Here is a 9,931-nt window from a genome sequence, read left to right on the forward strand (position 1 = left end):
CCTCCCTTGAATCTAGAGAGAAAATGGAAATTTGAAGGAAGCAGAAGAGTCTAGCACAGGGGGGTGGTAAGTGGTAGAGGGAGCAATGAGCATTTATATAGCACCTATTATTCCATCCTCACGACAAGAATAAGAATAAGAATAATAGCGGCCAGAGTAGAGAGCTTTAGGTTTGCAAAACGCTTTCTTTTTTTCTCATTTGGTTCTCCCGGAAGCTGGAGCTAGGCAAAATGCAATGACCAATGCCCATTTTATTGATGAGGAAACTGAAGCAAACCGAGGTTCAAGGAAGTTGCTCCAGTTCATACAGCTAGTAAGTGGCTGAGACTGGATTTCATGAGTTACTTAACCACTCTATGACTCAGTACCCTCATTTGTTAAAATAAAAAGAAGGAGGCAGTTGGACTGGATGACCTGTGGGATCGTTCCTTGCTCTCCTAGGCCTGTGGTCGTAGGTCACTCTCCTTCCTCTCTGAGGTCTCTTCTGGCCCCAGATCTAGGATTTGATGATTCTGTGAGCTCTCAGCATGTGTTAATAGCTATGCGAAGCGAGATTTAGGCGAGGGGTGGGTTGTGGATTGGAACTTGAGGCCCTGGGCCTAGTAGGGGGGAGGCTGCAAAGAGTGGGGGTGGGGGGGGATGTTCTGAGAACACTAGAGGAATCTGCATTTGGTTTTAACTGAGAGCCTTTTCTTGGAGGATGCCTTGATCCAACGGAGATCTTCACCTTTGCAGAGGACCCCCTCCTGCACACACACACACACACACACACACACACCATACACAGAAATAAATGACAGGGAAATTAATGAAGGGAAGAAGGCTTGGGGAGAGGAGAAGGTGGTGTCTGGGGGAGTGACTGATGACCATCACCTTCAAAAATAATTGAAAAAGATTAACAGAGGAGTGCATGCTGGCCACAAATGGCCAGGGACCCCCAGTCTGTCCCCCAGCACTTGGGCACTAGGAGACCCACTAGCCACCCGATGCCTCGGCCCAAGCCCGGCTCTCCCTCTCTCTCTCCTCTTTGCCCCGCCCTGGCTGGCGGCTGGGAAGGTGTTTCATCCATTATTCAGCAGGAAAAGTCTGGAGAACAAAAGCTCAGATAAAAATAGTCAGCTTTCCCCCTCATCTCCTCCCCCTCCTCCTCTCCTCTCCCCCGCTCCTCCCCCCCCCCCCCGCCGTCCCCCGTCCCCCGTCCCCCGTTCCCCCAGCTAGGCTGAGGGCGCCTGGCCCGGAGGTGGGGGTGGGAGACGGAGGTGACCTGGAGACGCCCCTGACACTCCGGAAAAGTGAGGGGAGGAGAAGGAAGTGATGGGGGGGTGTAGGAGAAAGAGGGTGTCAGTGGGGACCCGCCCCCACTCATACCCAGCCCCCCTCAACGGGGCATCTGGCCATACCTTAGGGGTCTGTGTGCCTACGTGTGTGGATGGGACTACGTGCGTGCGGCTTGCAGATGTGTCTTTGTGTCTGCATGTAATTGTGGGGTGGGCGTGGGGGCCTGCGTGTGCACCTATGTCCGCATGTCCTGTGTTCGTGAGTGCGTGTCAGCACACACGTCTACGTGTATCCATGTGTGTGCACGAGTATTTGTACGTCTCTTTGTCGAATGATCCTGGGTCTGTATTTGTTCGGTCCGGAGGTATCCCTGGGCGTCCCGCCGTGTGTGTCTGCGCGGCTGCAGCAGTACCTGAGCCTAAGCGCTGGCTTGTCCCGGCAGAGCCTTGCTATTGTGTGGGACTGTGGCTAGCTCCAACTGCGTGTTATCTATGTATATATGCATCATCTGTGTGTGGCGGTGTGTATTTGTGCGTCTACACACTCGGGGAGTCCGGCCTGGGATCAAAAAGGAGGGAATTCCCCAAGGCTGGAGGCGGGCTCAGGCCGGGCAGAGCACCGAGGGCCTGGAGACCCCCCAGGGGCTGGCAGGGCAGGGCTGGCCTTGGGACTGGCCGCCGACAGCCGCTCACAGGCTGGTGAAAACCTGGAGAAAGGCTTGGTTGCCCCGGCGACCTGCTGGCGGGCCTGATGGGCCCCATTAAACTCCAATCACATGTAAATCTCCTCCAGGGGGCTGGGGGCGGGGCCGCCTTATTTACGAGAGGAGGGCAGAGGCTGAAGTGAGAGACTGGGACTGGGGAGGAGGAGAGGGGGGAGATAGAGAGAGGGAGAGACAGAGAAGAGAGACACACAGAGAGAAGAGAGACAGAGAAGAGAAAGAGAGACAGAAGACAGAAAGAAAAGAGGGAGACAGAAGAGAGAAACAGGAGAGACAGAAAAAACAGGAGAGAGAAGACAGAGGGAGACAGAGACGAGAAAGATGAGACAGAAGAGAAAGAGAGACAGAGAGAAGAGAAAGAAGACAGGAGAGTAGACAGAGAAAGAGGAAGAGAGACAGAAAAGACAGAGACAGAGGAGAAAGAAAAGAAAAGAAAAGAGAGATAGAGGTAAGAGACAGAGAAAGAAAGACAGAGAGGAGTGATAGAAAAAAGACAGCGATAGAGACAGACAGAGAAGAGACAGAGAGAGATAACCTAGCCTGGGGGAGAGCCAAAGATAGGGAAGAAAGAGATGATGATGAAGAAATCTAGAGATGATGATGGAGAAAGACTGGAGGTGGGGGAAAGATCCAAGGAGGAGCCAATGAAGGGCTAATGGTACAATGGGCAGCTCAAATGGTGATGCCATCTGTGTGTTACTTAGGACAAAGTGGGGGGGGTAGGAGAATAGGAGAATCCAGGTAATGAGCATTTATTTAGCACCGACTATGTACCAGACCCCCATGCTAAGCACTTGACAAATATTGTCTCATCTGATCCTCACAACCGTGTGAGGCAGGGGCTCTTACTGTCCTCATTTTTACAGCTGAGGAAACTGAGTCAGACAGAAGTGAAGTGACTTGCCCAGCCTCCCAGAGCTAGTGTGTGGGAGGCTGACTTTCTCCCGATCCATTGCTCTATCCGCTGAGTCACCCGGATGCCATCACTTCCCCTCCCCAGGCCTCAGTTTCCTCCTCTGTAAAATGAGGGAGATTGGGTGGTTTCTGAAGGCTTCCTTCCAGCTTCAGATTTCCACTGGGGAAGAGGAAGGTGATGGAGGGAAGAGGCCAGAAATGAAGGAGAGGAAAGAGAGGAGATAGGGAAAGGCAGAGATAGGGGGTGGGGAGAAGAGAGGAGAGGAAATAAACAAGGGAAGGAGACAAGGGAAAGGGGGCAGAGGCAGGGCCAGGGGGCAGAAAGAAGCCCTCATAAACACTTGGGGAATGACTGACCTCTGAAACGAGAGAGGAGGGGGTGGAACCCCGTGACCCGTTAATGGGTCTCAGCCCTCCCCTCTTTGTCACCCCACAAAAGGTCCGGATTTATCACCCCCACGTTCCATCCTTCTCTGCTCCACACCCCCACGAGCTGGGGCCCAGAATATCCTCTCCCCCTGTATTTCCGCCTGCTCCATCTCCCCACCCACTGAGGCCCGAGCTGGGGGTGGGGGACAGGGAGGAATTGGCCCAGCTTGGCCATCCCTCCATCTGCTCACACTTAACTGGGGAAATGATTCCCCCTTTATCACACCTGTCCCCTTCTGTCCTCTCCGATGGCCGTCAGGAGGGTGGGGGCTCGGGAAGAGGCTGGGCTAGAGGGAGGAGTAGGGACAGAGAGGGAGAGAGAGAGCACCCTCCCCTCCCTCATTTACGTGTCGGGGGTCACCTTTCATTTCTTGTCAGATGAAAGCAAGGCTGGAGTGAGAGACTGAGACCCGGGAGTGAGAGACTGGGTCTGGGGAGGGGCCCAGATGGGGGATGGGCAGGAAACCAAGACCATGTAGAAATTCCTTTTACTCCCGCAGGTCCACCACTGGGATGCGGACGCTGACTTAGGGTTGCCTGGGGTGAGTTGTGCGTGTTCACACAGCTAATGTGTGTCGGAATCAGACAAAAAAAATCATCAGATCTCGACTCAAAAATCTGCCCAAATGTATCACTTAACCTCTGTTTGCCTCAGTTTCCTCAACTGTAAAATGGGGCTAAAGATAGCACCTACCTTGCAGGGTTGTTTTGAAGACCAAATGAAATATATATATATATATATATATATATATATATATATATATATATATATATATACACATATATATATACATATATACATATTTAGTGAGGCAACTGGGTTTAAGTGATTTGCCCAGGGTCATACAGCTAGTAAGTGTTAAGTGTCTGAGGCTGGGTTTGAACTCAGATACTCCTGACTCCAGGGCCACTGCGCCACCTAGCTGCCCCGAAATAATATATTTTTAAAAGGACTTAGTGCATTTACTTGCTGTGTGACCCTGGGCAAGTCACTTAACCCCATTGCCTCAAAAGAAAAAAAAAAAGACAGCACAGGGTTTAGCACAAGTAGGTACTGTATAAATGTTTATTCCCGTTCCCTTCTCTGTTCTTGATCCCATTTATTTCCAGATCTTCCGACTGAGTGAATCCTTAAGGGGCAAGAGCTAGAGCAGAACTCAGACGGGCGTGTCTGGGGTGAGGAAGAAGAGGGTGTGGAGCCGCCAGGACCGGAGACCAGAGTCCTGCCCCTGATTTTACCTTGGAGCTTTCTGTGGGACTTTGCGAGCCCTTCTATGGGCTTCCGTGTCCTGCTCTGTGAAAAGACCCAGAGGACCACGGGATTAGAGAAGGATCGAGAGAGCTGGAAGGAGTCTTGGAGGTCACTGAGTGTGACCCCGTTGCTTTGGTTTCCTTCTCTATAAAAAGATAGGATTGGAAGAAATGTCTTCTGGCTCCGCTATTTATTCCAAGTCTACGAGTCTCATTATTCTAAATATTTAAAGGACTTTGGGAAAAATCCCGCCCCATGCCTGGAGCATCAATCATAGGAATTGGAGCCAGAGGGGCCCAAACTGTGGGGCATGACCTGTGGGGGAGGGGACCACCGAGCCCTCTCTCTCCAGACCCAATCAATTCCCCTCCAAGCAATGGCCCTGACATGATTGGGTATCTTCACAAACAACTTAATTCTTTCAATGAAACAAAGTAGGTATGGATTTTTTTTTTTAATGCTGTGGAGGACCTGAGTTCAAATGCGGCCTCAGACACTTGACAGTTACTAGCTGTGTGACCCTGGGCAAGTCACTTAACCCTCATTGCCCCGCCCCGCCCCCAAATGCTGTAACTGGTGAGGGCAGTAGGTGGCCTGCCGTCTACAGCCTGGCCCTCCTGCCTCCCTCCCAGCCCTCCATGATGCCTCATCTCTTCCTCCTACTCTCACCGAGGCCCTGCATCCTCTAGCTGAAGGAGAGATTGGGTGTTCATGTCCCCTGGAGGCCTGCCATCCACCCATCTTCTCCCTGGTACCCATGGGACTCTCCAGTTGGGGAAGGGGGACCACTGAGGCCCCAGTCATGCCTACTGCTCCCGGGCCAGCCACAGCCCTATACCTTTGCCCCATCCCAGGGTCCAAGTACCTAAGGAGACAGCAAGCTGGCCCCTGATCCTGTGTGCAGGCCAGCCTGCCAACTATACCAAGACCTGAGAGCTGATGGTGCAGGAGAAGTGGTACCAGTTATCCCCCATCCCCAGGCTCCCATCTGGGAATATTCATGCCCTATGCCCTCCCCTCCCCCAGGGATGACACCATCCAATCTTCACTTCCCAGTGGGGAACCTTCTCAAGATCGTCAGCCTGAGGGAGGGAGGGGAAAGTGTGGGGAGGGCCTGGAGGTCATTCCTCTTCACTCCCTTCCTGATGTTCCCAATTAGAATCACTATTATTGTTGTTGTCCTCCTTATTATTATTGAGGATGGCTCTCCCTAGCTTGCCCAGGTTGAAAGTACTGCAGCCACACACAGGCCTGCTCCAACCACTCTGGGCCTGGAGTTCTGACCCCGCTTTTTCCAGCTTGGGCTAGTTCACCCTTCCTTAGGGGTAGAAGTCTGAACCCACAGGAGGCAACCATATTGGTACCCACATTAGTGCAGACACTCAGTTAGCTTAGCTCACTAGAGCTCAGAACTCCTGAGCTCAGGTCAACCCACCTGTCCCAGCCCCTCTCCCTCAATTCTTCCATACATCTCCTTCCCCACATCTGAAAGGCCTCCCTGCTTCCTTTGTCCTATGCCAGTTTTCCTGGTCCCTTCACCCATCAAACTGGAGGGGCAGCTTGGTGTGGTGGCAAGGGGCTCTGGTGTGAGGCAGACCTTCTTTAAAAGTCCTGATTCTTTCTAGTAAAAGTGTGACCTTGGGCAAGTTGTGAAAATTCTCTGGACCTCAGTTTCCTTATCTATAAAATGAGAGGATTACAATAGATGGCCTCTTAGAACCTTTCTAACTCTTTGGTTCTGTGATTCCGTGGCCTCTATGACCTTTTCTTCCTCTTCCAAAGTTCCCAAGGAGCAGTGTTGTACAGTGGTTAGAGGGCCAGGCCAGCCTTGGAGTCAAGATGATATAGGTTCTGGGCAGCTAGGTGGCACAGTGGATTGAGCACCAGGCCCTGGATTCAGGAGGACCTGAGTTCAAATCTGACCTCAGACACTTAACACTTACTAGCTGTGTGACTCTGGGCAAGTTAACCCCAATTGCCTCACCCCCCCAAAAAAAAAAAGATGATATAGGTTCAAGTCCTGCCTTTGATACATAACCTCAGCTAGGTAGTGCAGTAGATAGAGCTCCAGCCCTGGAGTCAGGAGAACCTGAGTTCAAATCTGAACTCAGACACTTGACACTTACTAGCTGTGTGACCCTGGACAAGTCACTTAACCCCAATTGCCTCACCAAAAAAAAAAAAAAAAAACCACCACAAACACAAACACATAACCTCTGTGGCCCTGACTCTGGCCAAATCACTGAGGCAGCTAAGGGGTGCCATAGTGCGTAAAGCACTGGGCCTGGAATTAAAAGATGGGAATTCAAATCCAGCCTCAGATAATTCCTTAGCTGTGTGACCCTGAGCAAATCACTTTACCTCTCCCTGCATTCTCCAGTCACTTCTTTAAGACTGGATGTTGGGGTAGCTAGGTGGCGCAGTGGATAAAGCACCGGCCCTGGAGTCAGGAGTACCTGAGTTCAAATCCAGCCTCAGACCCTTGACACTTACTAGCTGTGTGACCCTGGGCAAGTCACTTAACCCCTTGCAAAAAAAAAGACTGGATGTTACAGAATGCCACTTAGAGCACGCTGATATTCCCGTATCCTCAGTCTCAGCGCCCACATCAGTGAAGAGGGATGATGAATTTGCCTTTGTGGGACCCAGATTTTTCCCACTGGTGAAGTAAAATGAGCAATGCCTTTGGAGTCAGACGGACTGAGTTCAAATGTTGCCTCTGCTACTTACTCTCTGTGTGACTCCCTGCTCCTCCCAATTCTCCCCCTTCGACTTCTTTCTTTACCTCTGAGATGAGAAGTCTGAATTACCTGACCTCTAGGGTCTCATTCAGTTCTAAATCTTTGATCTTAATTTTGAGATTGAGATGGTCAGGGATGAGGTAGACCGTTTGCTCAGGAGGTGACTTCTAGCACAAGTGTAGACCTCACCAAGTTCTGTGGCCTCAGAAGGCCAGGCTCAGTCCAGCCCGAGGAAACCAGGTTCTGGGAAATTCAGTCATTCATTCAGACTTACAGAAGGGACCACAGCAGCCAGCTAGTCCAAGCCAAACCTGAAAGAGGTTTCTACTGTACTAGATTCAACAAGTGGCCAATCATCTCCCTTCGGTCTGAAGACCTGCAGGGGAAGGGAGCCCACCGCCGCCTTATGGTTAGCAGGTGTTTCCTGACTGCAGGACAAAATTGACTTGTATATACTGGCTTGTGAGGGCAGGGGCAAATGATTTTACTTCTGTGACTCAGAAAACACTCTAACTAACATTTATTTATGAAATTGTAGGCAGGTTGCATTCTGCAACCTGGGGGATGGAGTTAACACACAATTCTTTTCTTTTTTTTTTTCCCTTTTTTTTGGCAGGGCAGTGAGGGTTAAGTGACTTGACCAAGGTCACACAGCTACTAAGTGTCAAGTGTGTGAGTCCAGATTTGAACTCAGGTCCTCCTGAATCCAGGGCCTGTGCTTTATCCAGTGTGCCACCTTGCTGCCCCTACACAATTATTTTCTATACACTTTTAGGCATACGACTCTCTACCTACTGGCCAGGAATAGGCAGGCATAGATATAGAAACAAAGATATAGATACAAGTATAGGTCTAGACACAGACATAGACACTGACATGAAGATGCAGACATGGACATAGACACAGATATGTATACAGACACAAAGGTATAGAAATATACACTAGACATAGGCACAGATATACAGACACAGACACAAAGATACAGACATGGACACAGATATAGACATAGACACAGATATATACACAGACAGAGACAGTGATATGGACACAGACACAAAGATATAGAAATATACACTAGGCGTAGGCACAGATATACAGACACAGACACAAAGATACAGACATGGACACAGATATAGACATAGACACAGATATATACACAGACAGAGACAGTGATATGGACACAGACACAAAGATATAGAAATATACACTAGACATAGGCACAGATATACAGACACAGACACAAAGATACAGACATGGACACAGATATAGACATAGGCACAGATATATACACAGACAGAGACAGTGATATGGACACAGACACAAAGATATAGAAATATACACTAGACATAGGCACAGATATACAGACACAGACACAAAGATACAGACATGGACACAGATATAGACATAGGCACAGATATATACACAGACAGAGACAGTGATATGGACACAGACACAAAGATATAGAAATATACACTAGACGTAGGCACAGATATACAGACACAGACACAAAGATACAGACATGGACACAGATATAGACATAGACACAGATATATACACAGACAGAGACAGTGATATGGACACAGACACAAAGATATAGAAATATACACTAGACGTAGGCACAGATATACAGACACAGACACAAAGATACAGACATGGACACAGATATAGACATAGGCACAGATATATACACAGACAGAGACAGTGATATGGACACAGACACAAAGATATAGAAATATACACTAGACGTAGGCACAGATATACAGACACAGACACAAAGATACAGACATGGACACAGATATAGACATAGACACAGATATATACACAGACAGAGACAGTGATATGGACACAGACACAAAGATATAGACATAGACATAGATAACACATAGGTACAAACACTCTCCTCATTTCCTACTTGACTTCTCTGATCCCACCATGCTGTTGAGACAGATACCTTCCCTGACTCTTTTTCATCTGTTTTATGTCTTCTTTTCCTCCATTAGAGTGTAAGTTCCCTGAGATCAAGGACTTCTGTCTTTTTAGAATTTTAATCCTCAGCCTTTTAGCACAGTACACAGCCCATCATAAGCACTTAATAAAAATGTTTATTGACTGACACAGACACATTTAATAATAATAATAATAATAATCACTAACATTTATACAGAAGTGCTTTATAATTATTATCTCATTTGATCCTCCCAACAATTCTGGAAGGTAGGTGCTGTCATTATCCCCATTTTACAGATAAAGAAACTGAGGCAAGTTAAATGATTTGCCCTGGGTCATGCCGCTAAGTATCTGAGGAAGAATTTGAATTTAGTTCTTCATGACTCCCAGCCCAGTCTCTATCCACTGCATCCCCCAACTTCACTACTTTGAAATAGGCAAAGACCTAGCTGTATTAATACTACATGCATAGGAACTCCCATGTACATTACAGAGGTGTGAGTGCACTTGAATACACACTGCACTCATTCAATGACTTCCACAACAGTAATTGATAAATCAGATATTAATTCAGGGAGAATTAAAAATGGCCATGAGCTAGGTACTATCTAGAACTAGCATTCTATGCAATATATTCTGATAGTTTAC

General features: G+C 48.6%; 1 long non-coding RNA gene across 1 annotated transcript; it reads left to right on the forward strand.

Moving 5' to 3' along the window:
- Positions 1-1,198: 1,198 nt before the first annotated feature.
- Positions 1,199-4,755, forward strand: LOC122745900. Its single transcript, XR_006355501.1, has 3 exons — positions 1,199-1,439; positions 3,844-3,885; positions 4,454-4,755. It is a non-coding gene; the product is annotated as an uncharacterized LOC122745900 (long non-coding RNA).
- The last annotated feature ends 5,176 nt before the right edge of the window (positions 4,756-9,931 follow it).

Source organism: Dromiciops gliroides, chromosome 3 (genome assembly GCF_019393635.1).
Source record: "Dromiciops gliroides isolate mDroGli1 chromosome 3, mDroGli1.pri, whole genome shotgun sequence".
NCBI classification, from domain to species: domain Eukaryota; kingdom Metazoa; phylum Chordata; class Mammalia; order Microbiotheria; family Microbiotheriidae; genus Dromiciops; species Dromiciops gliroides.